Genomic DNA, 16,143 nt, shown 5'->3' on the forward strand with positions numbered 1-16,143 from the left:
GCAAGGCCCTTCCAGCTCGATCTGTTGGACAAATGGTCCGGATGCATCAGAGGATCCGTCTGTCGTCAAAAGCCAGGATCTCTCTTCTGTGGTGGCTAAACACTTCTCACCTCGTCGAAGGTTCGGAATTCAGAACTGGATTCTGTTAACAACAGACACAAGCCTCAGAGGTTGGGGAGCAGTCACCCGGGGAGTGCAGTTTCAAGGAAGATGGTCAAGTCAGGAAGTCATCCTTCCAGTCAACATTCTGGAACTCAGGGCCATATACAACGCCCTTCTGCAGGCCTCACCTCTTCTTGAATATCGGGCCATTCAGATCCAATCGGACAATGTGACGTATATAAACTGACATGGTGGAACAAAAAGCAGAGCAGCAATGTCGGAGGTGTCAAGAATTCTCCTCTGGGCCGAAAAAAAAACGCTGTTGTGTCAGCAGTCTTCATTCCGGGAGTAGACAGCTGGGAAGCAGACTTCCTCAGCAGATACGACCTGCACCTGGGGGAGTGAGGCCTTCACCCGGAAGTGTTTGGGTGCTTGACACGTCGATGGGGATATCCTCAGATCGACATGATGGCCTCTTGTCTCAACAAGAAGCTCAGGCGGTGTTGTTTCAGGTTAAGAGACCCACAGGCAGTGGCGGTAGACGCCCTGATGACTCCATGGGTCTATCAGATGTATGTGTTTACTCCACTTCCTCCGATCCCAAGAATTCTAAAGTGAATAATAAGGCAAAAAGGTTCAAGCAATTCTCGTTGTTCCGGACTGGCCAAGAAGGGCCTGGTATGCGGACCTTTTGGAGATGTTCCTCGAAGATCCGTGGCCGCTACCTCTTCGCGAGGATCTTCTGCGAAAGGGCCCATTCATCTATCAGGACTTACCGTGGCTACGTTTGACGGCATGGAAGTTGAGCGGCTGATTCTAGCCAAGAAAGGGATCCCTAACAAGGTTATCCCGACTATGATCCATCATATTTGGAAGAAATACGTCTCTTGGTGTGAGAGCAGAAATTATTCTGTGGTGGAATTTCATCTGGGACATTTCCTGCTTTTTCAGCAGGCAGGTGTGGATGTGGGCCTACGTCTGGACTCCATAAAAGTCCAGATTTCGGCCTTGTCCATTTTCTTTCAAAGACAATTGGCTTCTCTCCCTGAGGTCCAGACTTTCTTGAAAGGTGTTCTGTACATCGAACCTCCCTTTGTGCCTCCCACAGCACCTTGGGATCTCAATGTGGTGCTGCAGTTCCTCCAATCGGTCTGGTTTGAACCATTACAGGAGGTGGACGTAAAATATCTTGCGTGGAAGACCGTCACACTGTTGGCCTTGGCTTCAGCAAGATGTGTGTCGGAGCTTAGGGGCTTTGTCTCACAAAAGTCACTATTTAATTTTCTATGAGGACAGAGTTGAACTCAGAACTCGTCAGCAATTTCTTCCTAAAGTGGTGTTTGCGTTTCACATCAACCAACCTATTGTGGTTCCTGTTGTTACCGACACCTCTGCTACTTCAAAGTCTTTAGATGTTGTAAGGGCTTTGAAGGTGTATTTAAAGCGAACAGCTCTTCACAGAAAATCGGACTCGCTGTTTGTTCTTTATGATCCCAATAAAATTGGGTGTCCTGCTTCAAAGCAGTCCATTGCACGCTGGTTCAGGCTTACTATCCAGCATGCTTATTCCACGGCAGGTTTGCCATGTCCAAAATCTGTACAGGCCCACTCTACTAGGTCAGTGGGTTTTTCCTGGGCGGCTGCCCAGGGTGTCTCAGCTTTACAGCTCTGCCGAGCAGCTACTTGGTCAGGTTCGAACACGTTTGCTAAGTTCTACAAGTTCGAATCTTTGACCTCTGGGGAACTTCAGTTTGGTCAATCAGTTCTGCAGGAACCTCAGTATTCTCCCACACGGTTTGGGAGCTTTGGTACATCCCCATGGTACTAAATGGAACCCCAGTATCCTCTAGGACGTAAGAGAAAATAGGATTTTAATTGCCTACCGGTAAATCCTTTTCTCGTAGTCCGTAGAGGATACTGGGTGCCCGTCCGGTGCTTCGTTTTTCCTGCACTGTTACTTAGTTAATTAATGTTGGTTCAGCCGTTGCTGTTCCTGTTTCAAGTTTGGTTAGCTTGGCTTTCCTTTTGTTGTGTGTGCTGGTTCGGAATCTCACCACTATCCTTATCTATCCTCTCAAAGTATGTCCATCTCCTCAGGCACAGTTTCCTAAACGGAGTATGGTAGGAAGGGCATAGAGGGAGGAGCCAGCCCACACTATCAAATTCTTAAAGTGCCCATGGCTCCTAGTGGACCGGTCTATACCCATAGTACTAAATTGAGCCCCAGTATCCTCTACGGACTACGAGAAAAGGATTTACCGGTAGGTAATTAAAATCCTATTTTCCAGAGTGTCATCAACAACTATGTAATGAGTTCTCAGAATTTGTCTTTGCTCATTGGCATACAGTATTCTCTAGCTCATGGTGGAGCTTGAATAGGAGAATGCACTTGAGCAATGCTTTCTAGTGTCCTATTTATTTTTAAATGGCAGAGCCTTTTTTATCAATAGATTGCAAGTGTCTTCCGCTATGGAGTAGCTGTTCTCTTTCCACCTAAGAAGCTTAGTTGTGTGCGGTACATGGTGTGGATTTGGTCTGCCCGTCAGCTAAAATGGATTTTAATGCAGTTCATACTGAGATGAAAAGTTTCCGGAAAGCCATCCATGATGAGGCCCACAAAGCATTTTCAGGTCTTTATATGGAGGTCACTCGCCTGGGTTCCCATGTGAATGCTCTTGAAAGGAAGCGGGAAGAGATTATCAACTTTTGCCAGATGTCTGCCATTGTAACTTTGCTGCTCGCCGACAAACAACAGGACCTCGAAAACAAGGGGCAGAGAAATAACCTCAGGAGGCATATAAATCTCTGTCTCTGGAGTCCATCCATCTGGAAGATTATATCCTCTGCTGCTTCCATACCCTAGCTCTCTCCATCTTAGAAGACATGCTTCTCCTTGACGGGTCTCATAGTGTTCGCACCTCGCTCCTAGGCTCCTGTTTTGCTGAGATGTTATATTTCTGCTCCACTATTTGGTGAGGACCAGGTTTTAATCACTAACCAGGCGATCCCCTAAAATTGCATTTGAAGAGGCCAAGCTTCATGTTTTCCAAGATCATTCTCCTTTCACCTTGGCGAAATGACAGGAGATGACATCACCAAATTGTTACCCCCTTTGTTCTTGGCAACACAATAGCTATTTTCTGGCCTTTACTTTGTGGGATACGTGTCTATTGCGTACTTTCTTAGTAACAACTTGTTTTAAAAGAAACTGTATTAAATGCAACGCATCTTGCTTCTAGGGAGAAAGTATGTGTTAAGGTTATTTATTAAACTGTATAGTTACAGGGGGTTGTCTTCAGTATGCCGGCTGTCGGGATCCCGGAAAACAGTATACCGGCGCCGGAATCCCGACACCCGGCATACCGACACATTCTCCCTCGTGGGGGTCCACGACCCCCCTGGAGGGAGAAAAAAAATAGCATAGCGCGCCACTGTGCCCGCAGCGTGGCGCAAGGGACTCATGTGCGCTCACCACACTGTCGGTATGCCGGTGGTCGGGCGCCGGTATGCTGGTCGCCGGGAGCCCAACCGCCGGCATACCATACTACACCCGTTACAGGACCTGCAAAATGTATTATACAGTATACTAATTATGAATATGGAATCATGTAAAATATAATGTTTCCTACGCACTAGATATTTCACAGGACTTAAATGCCATGAGAATAACACATGACAATCTAGTTCAGGCCTGGCCAACCTGTGGCTCTCCAGCTGTTGTGAAACTACACTTACCAGCATGCCCTGCCACAGTTTTAGCAATCCCCAGTAGCAAAACTGTGGCAAGGCATGATGGTACTTGTAGTTTCACAACAGCTGGAGAGCCACGGGTTGGCCAGGCCTGATCTAGTTCAATAAGGTCCACACAGCGCATATGTCTGAGTGAAGCAGCACCACGTGTGGTAATTTATTGGGTTTAGGTATGAAATGTCGGCCAGAATCCTGTTAATTATTTTTACCATACCCCTATTCCTAACTCACCCCTCCCACAGCCTAACCCTAACCGCTGGGCAAAAAAATCACGTAAGCGCTCTGTCAGCAGTCTTCATTCCGGGAGTGGACAACTGGGAAGCAGACTTCCTCAGCAGGCACGATCTCCATCTAGGAGAGTGGGGACTTCATCAAGAAGTTTTTGCAGAGATAACTTTGGGGAATTCCTCAATAAGTCTTTGGGGAATTCCTCAAATAGACATGATGGCGTCACGCCTCAACAAGAAGCTCGGAGGTGTTGTGCCAGGTCACGGGACCCTCAGGCAGTAGCGGTGAACGCCCTGGTGACACCATGGGTGTTTCAGTCGGTCTATGTGTTCCCTCCTCTTCCTCTCATCTCAAAAATATTGAGAATCATAAGACAAAAAATCGTGCAGAAAATACTCATTGTTCCAGATTGGCCTCGAAGGGCCTGGTACTCAGATCTTCAGGAAATGCTCACAGAAGATCCGTGGCCTCTTCCTCTCAGGGAGGACCTGTTACAGCAGGGGCCCTGCGTGTTCCAAGACTTACCGCGGTTACGTTTGACGGCATGGCGGTTGAACACAGAATCCTAGCTGGGAAAGGTATTCCCGAAGAAGTCATCCCTACGCTGGAGGTGACAGCGAAACATAATCACCGTATCTGGAGGAAGTATGTTTCTTGGTGTGAAGCCAAGAATGCTCCTACGGAGGATTTCCATCTGGGCCGTTTTCTCCACTTTCTACAGACAGTGGATATGGGCCTGAAGTTAGGCTCCATTAAGGTACAAATTTCGGCCCTATCTATATTCTTTCAGAAGGAATTGGCTTCTCTCCCAGAAGTCCAGACTTTTGTAAAGGGAGTGCTGCACATCCAGCCTCCTTTTGTGCCCCCAGTGGCACCATGGGACCTCAACGTGGTATTACGGTTCCTAAAATCTCACTGGTTTGAACCGCTTGAGACGGTTGAATTAAAATTTCTCACTTGGAAGGTGGTCATGTTGTTGGCCTTGGCATCTGCGAGGCGGGTGTCCGAATTGGCGGCCTTGTCTCACAAGAGCCCCTATCTGATTTTCCATGTGGGTAGAGCGGAGTTGAGGACTCGTCCTCAATTTTTGCCCAAGGTGGTTTTATCATTTCATATGAACCAACCTATTGTGGTGCCTGTGGCTACGTGTGACTTGGAGGACTCCAAGTACCTAGATGTAGTCAGGGCCTTAAATATCTATGTAGCCAGGACGGCTCGGGTTAGGAAAACAGAAGCACTGTTTGTCCTGCATGCAGCCAACAAAGTTGGCGCTCCTGCTTCGAAGCAGACTATTGCTCGCTGGATCTGTAACACGATTCAACAGGCTCATTCTACGGTAGGATTGCCGTTACCAAATTCGGTAAAGGCCCATTCCACTAGGAAGGTGGGCTCTTCTTGGGCGGCTGCCCGAGGCGTCTCGGCTTTACAGCTTTGCCGAGCAACTACCTGGTCGGGTTCAAACACTTTTGCAAAGTTCTATAAGTTTGATACCCTGGCTGATGAGGACCTTGCGTTTGCTCAGTCGGTGCTGCAGAGTCATCCGCACTCTCCCGCCCGGTCTGGAGATTTGGTATAAACCCCATGGTCCTTACGGAGTCCCCAGCATCCTCTAGGACGTAAGAGAAAATCAGATTTTAAACCTACCGATAAATCTTTTTCTCCTAGTCCGTAGAGGATGCTGGGCGCCCGTCCCAGTGCGGACTATTTTCTGAAAGGCTTGTTTATAGTTGTTGCTTACATAAGGGTTATGTTACAGTTGAAATCAGTCTTTGCCTGATACTGTTTGTTGCATACTGTTAACTGGTTGCGTATATTCCATGTTATACGGTGTGGATGGTGTGGGCTGGTATGAATCTTGCCCTTGGATTACCAAAATCCTTTCCCCGTACTGTCCATCTCCTCTGGGCACAGTTCATTAACTGAGGTCTGGAGGAGGGGCATAGAGGGAGGAGCCAGTGCACACCCATTCTAAAGTTCTTTATAGTGCCCATGTCTCCTGCGGAGGCCGTCTATACCCTCCATGGTCCTTACGGAGTCCCCAGCATCCTCTACGGACTAGGAGAAAAAGATTTACCGGTAGGTTTAAAATCTTATTTTTCCGTATTTTGGAATATTTGCATACCATTATTAGATATCTTGGGGATGTGATCCAAGTCTAAGTACAGAATGCATTTATGCTTCATATACACCTTATATGCACAGCCTGAAGGTCAATATTTAGTATTATGGAATTAAGTTTGTCTACATACATAAATTTCAATTATGTTTCCTTCTATACATAGAAGGTAACTTTATGCAATATTTTTAATAATTGTGCATTAAACAAAGTGTGTAACCATCAGAAATCAAAAGTTTCACTATCTCAGTCATGCTAATAAAAATCTGTATTTCGGAATATTCCATATTTCGGCATTCTGAATATGGGAGACTCAACCTGTACTACTAACTCATGATGAATGTATGAGAGAACTGAACAGTAGTGCAGCTAGCTGTAGTAGCACCCAAAAACCCAGTAGCATATTTAGCATAGCGTATGGGACCAACCGCTAAATTTAAGCCTGCAAATTATTTAAATCAAAACCTGCCTGGTTTTCTGCAGCGGGGTACATTGTATTCCACAGGGAATAACGTGTAGAGTTGGATCTTGATCCGAGGCACCAACAGGCTAAAGCTTTGACTGTTCCCAGGATGCCTTGACCGCCTCCTCTATAACCCCGCCTCCGTGCACAGGAGCTCAGTTTGTAAGTTGGTGCCTGCAGTGCAGGCAGCTAACATGGAGGGCTGCGCTAGGCAGCCCTGAATACAGCTTTTCTGAAGAAAGAAGACTTCAAGGGCCGCAGCACAGGCACCTAGAAGTGCTATATGTCAGTCTGACATAGCGTGCTGTGACTCCCCCAGCGGCACTGTATACTCCCACGCCCTGGTGGCCAGGTACTTACAGCGGAGGCGCTCCGGCTTAATCAGGCACACACCTGCTGCTGCTCTCCGAGATCGCGTGGCCGCAAGTTCAGGGAGGAGGTAAGAGTGTCCCCCAGGCGAGGTCTCCGCAGACGGACCGCGCCGCTGGTGTGGACACTGTGGCCGTGCAGGGACCCCATTAGATCCACCAGGGCAAGGGGCACATGTCGGATTTACTAAAATCCATTTGATATAGGCCCTGCAGTACCCGGTGGTGAAGTCCAGCAGAGGGGATAAGGCTCTGACCTGTAGCCCCTCCCCCAGCCGCCATTTACTGCAAGTGTTCCCATCCTGGAGCTGCATCTCCCTCACTCCCTGTCAGCGTTGGGGCGCCATTACATAGAGCTGCGCTGATGACTGCTGGGCATTGTTTCTGTAAAGCCGCCTGTCTCATCAGTGCTGTGCATTTACAGGACACTTAAGTAGTCTACATGTCATTTAGACAGTGTTAGTTAAGAAAAAAGTGTATTACTACAGGGATATTTCAGTACAAGTACCCTGTGATATGCATCCAGTATTTACTGTGCATGGTTATATCTGTATACATATATAGCTTTACTTTATCTGTATACATATATTGCTAGTTCAGTGCTGTTTTATTGTTGTAATAATTTCTGCATTGTACATGTGACTGTGTGTGCCAATAGCTGCTGTGTGGTTCCTATTCTGTGTATCTCACACATATGCTATCTCTATAATCTGTACCCTGAGGGGGACTAAGTGCGTCAGGGTCCTATATATATCAGGGACGTGCAGTCAGGGGAGGCAGTGCCTCCCCTGTCATAATGATTAAAATAATAAAAAGAAGATATTTATAACAGAGTCTGTTATCAATATCTTTTTTCCTCATTTTAATAATCCCCCCCCTGTGGCTGCTTGTGAGGGTGGGAGGCAGCGGGAGAGGTGCCTCCCGCTGCTAACATTAAAGCGGGGGGGGCGGGCAGGGGGCGGGGCGCAGCAATGGGCTGTGAAAGCCCATTGAAAATGAATGGACAAGCGGCACCTATACTGGTACCGCAATGACAGGGGCGTGCGATGAATGCACGCCCCTGTCAGTGTCCAGATGTGATTGGCCCAGCGGATCCAGTGCTGGATCCGCTGTCCAATCACCCCCTTCCCGGCTGCAGCAGGCGCCGTGGGCTGTGTGGGCGCCCGCTGCAGCCAGCGCCGCTACTATGGGAGAGACGTCATGAGTCATGACGTCTCTCCCATAGTACAGAAGAGACGAGCGGACGGACGGAGGACAGCGCTGCAGGAGCTGTAAGTATGTGTGTGTGTGTGGTGTTTTTTTTTTATGTGTGTTTGTGTTGGGGCACAGCAAGAGGGGCACAGCAACTGGGGGGCACAACAACAAGGGGCACAGCAACTGGGGGGCACAACAACAAGGGGCACAGCAAGAGGGACACAGCAACTGGGGGGCACAACAACAAGGCACAGCAACTGGGGGGCGCATCAACAAGGGGCACAGCAACTGGGGGTCACAACAACAAGGGGCACAGCAACTGGGGGGCACAACAACAAGGGGCACAGCAACTGGGGGGCACAATTACAAGGGGCACAGCAACTGGGGGCACAACTACAAGGGGCACAGCAATTGGGCTCAACTACAAGGGGCACAATTACAGGGGTCACAGCTACTGGGGGCAAAGCGACTGGGGGCACAACTACTTCGGGTACAGCTAGGGGCACAGCGACTGGGGTCACAACTACTGGGGGCACAGCGACTGGGGGCACAACTACAAGGGGCACAGCAACGGGCACAGCAACTGGGGGGCACAACAACAAGGGGCACAGCAACTGGGGGGCGCAACAACAAGGGGCACAGCAACTGGGGGGCGCAAGAACAAGGGGCACAGCAACAGGGGCACAGCAACTGGGGGGCACATCAACAAGGGGCACAGCAACTGGGGGGCACAACAAGGGGCACAGCTATAAGGGGCACAAGTACAAGGGGCACAGCCACAAGGCAAAGCTACAGGGGGCACAGCTACAAGGGGCACAGCGACGGGTCACAACTACTCGGGGCACTGCTACAGGGGGCAAAGCTACTAGGGGTACAGCTACTAGACTCACAACTATTGGGGGAGCCTGCTCCATCATCCCAGTTAGCAGCAGCACTCTCCCCTGTCTGTGCTAACGTCTTCCCGCGTCAGTGAGGGCATAATATTCATTAATTTCTCTCTCTCGCTCTCTCTCCTCCTGTGGATTACTTTGTAAGTATAATTTTCATTTGTACAGGTACCCCTTTTGGATTCTACTGGACAAGTGGACGTGACCGGCGTGGGATGTAGGTAAGTGATCTCTCTCTCATTTTTACAGGAACCACCTATTGGATTCTACTGGACAAGTGGACGTGACCGGCGTGGGATGTAGGTAAGTATGTGTGAGTGTGTAAGTGTGTTTTAATACATTTTTACTTTCACGGTGTGTGTGTTGTGTTTTTATTTGGGTATTTTTTTTGTTGTAGAACTACAGGTACCAGCGGCCCAGTTATTTCCCCGCATGCTGGCATTTGAGGTTCTCCAAGTACCAGCAAGCGGGGGAGGCTTGCTGGGCCTTGTAGTTCCACAACAAAAAACAATATTCTTTTTTATACACACTTATGGTTATCAGCCCGGCACCCACCGCCCAGGGGTGCTGGGGACAGCCTCGGGCTTCACCCCTGGCCCTTGGGTGCCTGGAGGGGGGGGGGCCCTCTTGATTTAGGGGTCCCCACTCCTCCAGGGAACCCCGGCCAGGGGTGACTAGTTGGGGGGGTAATGCCACGGCCGCAGGGACCTACATAAATGTGTCCCCCGGCTGTGGCATTATGTCCCTGGCTAGTGGAGTCCGGTGCTGGTTTTAAAAATACGGGGGACCCCTACATCTTTTGTCCCCCGTATTTTTGGAACCAGGACCGGTCTAAGAGCCCGGTGCTGGTTGTCTAAATACGGGGAACCCCTGTCCAATTTTTTCCCAGTATTTAAACAACCAGGACCTGCTCAAAGAGCCCGAGGCTGGTTATACTTAGGAAGGGGGACCTCACGCATTTTTTTTTTACACTTTTTAACCCATTCAGATCCTTCTCCATTAAGTTAATGGAAGCCCTGGACAACAAAATTGCATTCATGTCCTCCTCCCACTCCCTTCCCAAACACTAATTTTTATTTTTTTCTATAAAAATGTACAATATATCACAAGTATGATGAGCAGGCAGGCAGCGGGCATTGGCGGCATCGGACTGAGGTGCAAATTAGTGGCGGAGAGCTGGGTCAGTTGATGGTGGGCTAGTTTGTAAGCCATTGGCGGTGGCAGCAGGCATCGGCTAAGTGGCAGTAGTGGGCTTTGGCTCGGCGGCGGTAGGGGTCATCGGCAGGATTCGGCGGACATTATGGCTGTAGTGCCTCACCAGCCTCTGACCTCACCGCACGCCACTGATATATATATATATATATATATATATATACACACAGAGAAAACCACAGCACTCGCCACCCCAGAAGCGGGGTACAGCTATGCACTTACCACTCACAGGGTGGGGTGCATGTAACACAGCACTCTCCACCACAAAACCAGGGTACACAGCTGTACTTACCACTCACAGGGCGGGGTGCATGTAGCCCATGACCACATCGCTCAAATAAATACAAACAAAAAACCCAGCACTCACCAAAGTGAGCTCACTTATCCTCAACAATTCAATAAATAAATGATGGGGGTTTAGTTAGTGGATTGGCCAATGCACGGAAGCCTGCATACCGATCTCCAAGGTACCCCACCTTCATGCAGGTCGTACACTATCACAGAGTCTTAAAACTTGACTACTTCACTGCTGTTACACACATCATCTGCCTGCTAGATTTAATGTGTACCTGCCACACCCTTTATGGCTTTTAAAGGTACACTAGTCACCTTGCACTGGCTCAGAGATGATTGCTAAGGAACAGCTGAGACAGGTTCAGGATAATAGAGTCCACACAGGGGTGCATGAGAAAGCTAGTGGCCACGGTTAATAAGAGTTAACCATAGATTATCCCCATCGTATACACACAGAGAAAACCACAGCACTCGCCACCCCAGAAGCGGGGTACAGCTATGCACTTACCACTCACAGGGTGGGGTGCATGTAACACAGCACTCTCCACCACAAAAGCAGGGTACACAGCTGTACTTACCACTCACAGGGCGGGGTGCATGTAAGTGCATAGCTGTACCCAGCTTCTGGGGTGGCGAGTGCTGTGGTTTTCTCTGTGTGTATACTATGGGGTTAATCTATTGTTAACTCTTATTAACCGTGGCCACTAGCTTTCTCATGCACCCCTGTGTGGACTCTATTATCCTGAACCTGTCTCAGCTGTTCCTTAGCAATCATCTCTGAGCCAGTGCAAGGTGACTAGTGTACCTTTAAAAGCCATAAAGGGTGTGGCAGGTACACATTAAATCTAGCAGGCAGATGATGTGTGTAACAGCAGTGAAGTAGTCAGGTTTTAAGACTCTGTGCTAGTGTAGGACCTGCATGAATGTGGGGTACCTTGGAGATCGGTATGCAGGCTTCCGTGCATTGGCCAATCCACTAACTAAACCCCCATCATTTATTTATTGAATTCTTAAGGATAAGTGAGCTTACTTTGGTGAGTGCTGGGTTTTTTGTTTGTGTGTGTATATATATATATATATATATATATATATATGAGAGCGTGTGTTTCACAGGATATACTACCTTGGTCGTTCTCTCTGTATTTCAGTCACCGTATACCACTTAAATCCTCTGTTTGTGCTCTGCATTTTCAGTCACACCACGTAGGGTTTTTTTTGTCAGGTACTGTGTCTGGCTATATTGTACTGTTACGCCCTAAGGCTACATTCACACACAATATCTGCTACGCAGGGAGGGAGATCTGTGACTGATCCTGCGTCATGCAGTGCTGACGCCACGGATGCACCTGAGGAAAATATTCAGCTGAGGGTCCAGGTACCGGGGGTTCAGTACCCTGCAGCACCGGTGGCACACCAAGACCCACCCTGGGCTGCTTTTTCTAATTTGCTAACTACGCTAGTAACAATGCTTATGCCCCCTGTGGGACCTCCTGTGCCATTGCAGCCACATATTGTCCCTGCAGTTAATCCGCAATGGGCAGGTAATCTGTCAACTCATTTACAGCAATTAAGTCAGTCTTTGGTTAAACAAAAACCTAACCCTCGCCCTCTTAGGACCAAAGGGTCCTCTAAGCGGGCCATTACTTCCTCACAATCTACGCATGTTACAGATACTTCATACGATGAAGATGGCGTATACACTGATCCCTCAGACACTGATGCAGATGCTTCTGATGGGGAATCTATTTCACAGGTGGATGATCCTGAACTCTTGGAGGCTATCAAACTGATTCTTCAAATTGATGATGAATCTGAACCTCCAGATACATCTAAGAAACCCGATAAGTTCAAACATCAGAAGGGCACTAAATTAGTTTTGCCCCATTCTGACCGTTTAGTTGACATACGTCAGGAATCTTAGGAGTATCCTGGAAAGAAATTCTCCCTATCTAAGAAGTTGCTAGCTCGATATCCCCTCGCTGCATAGTTAAGTAAAAATTGGGAAACACCGCCACCGGTGGACTCGCATGTTGCACGTCTGTTGGTGTCTTCTACTCTGCCTGTCACTACCGTCACTTCTCTGAAGGAACCGACGGATAAGCATGTGGAGGGTTGCTTGAAGTCTATTTACGCCCTTGTAGGTGCTGTGCATAGACCCGCTATAGCTGCCACTTGGGCTGCGAAGGCTATTGAAGCCTGGGTTCAAGAAATTGAAAAGGGGCTACATTCTAATTTTTCTGCTAATGCCAGACTGTGTGTTTCATATATTATCACAGCCTCTCACTATATACATGAGGCGGCCTCTGATGCCGGTGTTTTGCTTGACAAATATCCCTTCGGAGTCGGTAAAATCAAAAACTCTCCATTTGGTGGTACAATCCCTCCTGGTCACAGGAGTGGTAGTGCCGGTGCCTCTGGCTCAGAGAAGCAAGGGGTACTATTCAACGCTGTTCCTAGTCCCGAAACCGAATGGTTCCTCCCAGCCCATTCTCAACCTCAATTCTCTGAACAAGTTTGTGAAGGTTTCCAAGTTCCCTCTATTGTTCTGGCCTTGGAGCCCATGGACTATATGGTATCCCTGGACATACAGGATGCTTACCTAAATATACCTATTGCCATATCGCATCAGCAATACCTGCGGTTTGCTATTGGCAACCTACATTATCAATTCAAGGCCTTGCCTTTTGGACTGACCACGGCTCCGTGTATCTTCACTAAGGTCATGGCGGTTATGACGGCTCTGCTTCGCCGTCAGGGTATCAGGATCCTGCCGTATCTGGATGACTTGTTGATCCTGGCGAACTCCCCAGAGGTTCTCCTCCGTCATCTGGAACTGACGTTCCAATTCCTGCAAGCCCACAGGTGGCTAATCAACTGGAAGAAATCATCCCTGGTCCCTGCTCAGAGCATGGTGCACCTGGGGGCATTGTTGGATACACACAACCAACGGTTGTTCTTGTCTCGAAAGAAGGTCCTGAAGCTTCAGGACAGGATAAGATGCTTCCTTTCTCGTCGGCGAGTGTCTATACACTCGGCGATGCAAGTACTAGGCCTCATGGTGTCGGCTTTCGACATGGTAGAGTACGCTCAATTTCACTCTCGCCCTCTGCAGAAGCTAATCCTTGCCAGGTGGGACGGCCTGCCGTACCAGATCAGGTCTCACATGATGATCTTGACTCTGCTGAGCTGGTGGTTACAGGACCAACAGTTGAGCAGGGGTCGTCCTTTCTGGAACTCTAACTGGGTCCTCCTAACGACGGATGCCAGTCTGCGGGGTTGAGGCGCGGTGTTGGAGCAACTCTCTTGTCGAAGTCAGAAAACATTACAGTACACGACCCCCCTGGAGGGAGAATAAAATAGCGTGGCACACGTAGAGCGCCACCGTGCCCGCAAGTGGCTCATGTGCGCTCGCCACACTGTCGGTATGCTGGCGGTCGGACTCCCGGTGCCGGTATGCTGGTCGCCGGGAGCCCGACCGCCGGCATACCATACTACATCCGTTACAGGACCTGCAAAATGTATTATACAGTATACGGAGTATACTAATTATGAATATGGAATCATGTAAAATATAATGTTTCCTACGCACTAGATATTTCACAGGACTTAAATGCCATGAGAATAACACATGACAATCTAGTTCAGGCCTGGCCAACCTGTGGCTTTCCAGCTGTTGTGAAACTACACTTACCAGCATGCCCTGCCACAGTTTTAGCAATCCCCAGTAGCAAAACTGTGGCAAGGCCTGATCTAGTTCAATAAAGTCCACACAGCGCATATGTCTGAGTGAAGCAGCACCACCTGTGGTAATTTATTGGGTTTAGGTATGAAATGTCAGCCAGAATCCTGTTAATTATTTTTACCATACCCCTATTCCTAACTCACCCCTCCCCCACCCCAACGCAGTCTAAACCTAACCTCCCCCATCCCAGCAGCCCTACCTAACTAGTATCTAAACCCAACCCCTGTATTTACTATCTATCAGGATTCTGACTGCTGGGATTTTTTACTGGTTGAGTCTCCCATATCCAGAATGCTAAGGACCAGAAGTATTCTGGATATCGTATTTTTCCGTATTTTGGAATATTTGCATACCATTATTAGGTATCTTGGGGATGTGATCCAAGTCTAAGTACAGAATGCATTTATGCTTCATATACACCTTATATGCACAGCCTGAAGGTCAATATTTAGTATTATGGAATTAAGTTTGTCTACATACATAAATTTCAATTATGTTTCCTTCTATACATAGAAGGTAACTTTATACAATATTTTTAATAATTGTGCATTAAACAAAGTGTGTATATTGAACCATCAGAAATCAAAAGTTTCACTATCTCAGTCATGCTAATAAAAATCTGTATTTCGGAATATTCCATATTTCGGCATTCTGAATATGGGAGACTCAACCTATACTACTAACTCATGATGAATGTATGAGAGAACTGAACAGTAGTGCAGCTAGCTGTAGTAGCACCCAAAAACCCAGTAGCATATTTAGCATAGCGTATGGGACCAACCGCTAAATTTAAACCTGCAAATTAAGTCAAAACCTGCCTGGTTTTCTGCAGCGGGGTACATTGTATTCCACAGGGAATAACGTGTAGAGTTGGATCTTGATCCGAGGCACCAACAGGCTAAAGCTTTGACTGTTCCCAGGATGCCTTGCACCGCCTCCTCTATAACTCCGCCTCCGTGCACAGGAGCTCAGTTTGTAAGTTGGTGCCTGCAGTGCAGGCAGCTAACATGGAGGGCTGCGCTAGGCAGCCCTGAATAGAGCTTTTCTGAAGAAAGAAGACTTCAAGGGCCGCAGCACAGGCACCTAGAAGTGCTATATGTCAGTCTGACATAGCGTGCTGTGACTCCCCCAGCGGCGCTGTATACTCCCACGCCCTGGTGGCCAGGTACTTACAGTGGAGGACAATTAAAAAGGAGAGAAAAGACAAAAAACCCTTGTTTGGGAGCACTCGTTTGTAATAATTGGTATAATGTGAAGTAGAATATGTGATGAAATGACATAAAACTTAACCTTTAATTGTTTCTTGAATAAAAAGAAATAAATGTGAAATAATTTTGAGACTCGTGTCTAATATTTGGAGTAACGAACTTGTTTAACCTTTTTAGCAAATGAGGTACAAGTTAATAAAGGAAGGTGAAAATATCAGAAAGAATGTGTTTAATGGATACCATAAAGCTCTGATGAAATAAGGGTATCCAGAAAAGTCACTGTACATGCCTTGGAATAAAGGTTTCAATAGAGGCATGATGTGGTAGCAAGGTTGAGTTGGCAAAAAGAATCTTTTGAGAAGGAGAAAGGGGCCCACTGCACCTGGTATTCTCAGGAGGTTTCCCTTCCTGATACTGTCCAGGCCATACCTGCTTAGCTTCCGAGATCGGACAAGATCGTGCGCATTCAGGGTAGTATGGCCGTGGGCCTGTTGTTTGAAGTGTAGAGAAAGAGATAAGAGGGGAAAACCACTCCTATTATCTGTACTATACATAAATCAAAACCATGAACGGTCCGGG

General features: G+C 47.9%; 1 pseudogene; it reads right to left on the reverse strand.

Annotated features, from left to right (window-relative positions):
* Positions 1 to 15,934: 15,934 nt before the first annotated feature.
* Positions 15,935 to 16,052, reverse strand: LOC134897539 (5S ribosomal RNA; annotated as a pseudogene).
* Positions 16,053 to 16,143: the final 91 nt, after the last annotated feature.

This window comes from Pseudophryne corroboree, chromosome 3 (genome assembly GCF_028390025.1).
Source record: "Pseudophryne corroboree isolate aPseCor3 chromosome 3, aPseCor3.hap2, whole genome shotgun sequence".
Taxonomy (NCBI): Eukaryota; Metazoa; Chordata; class Amphibia; order Anura; family Myobatrachidae; genus Pseudophryne; species Pseudophryne corroboree.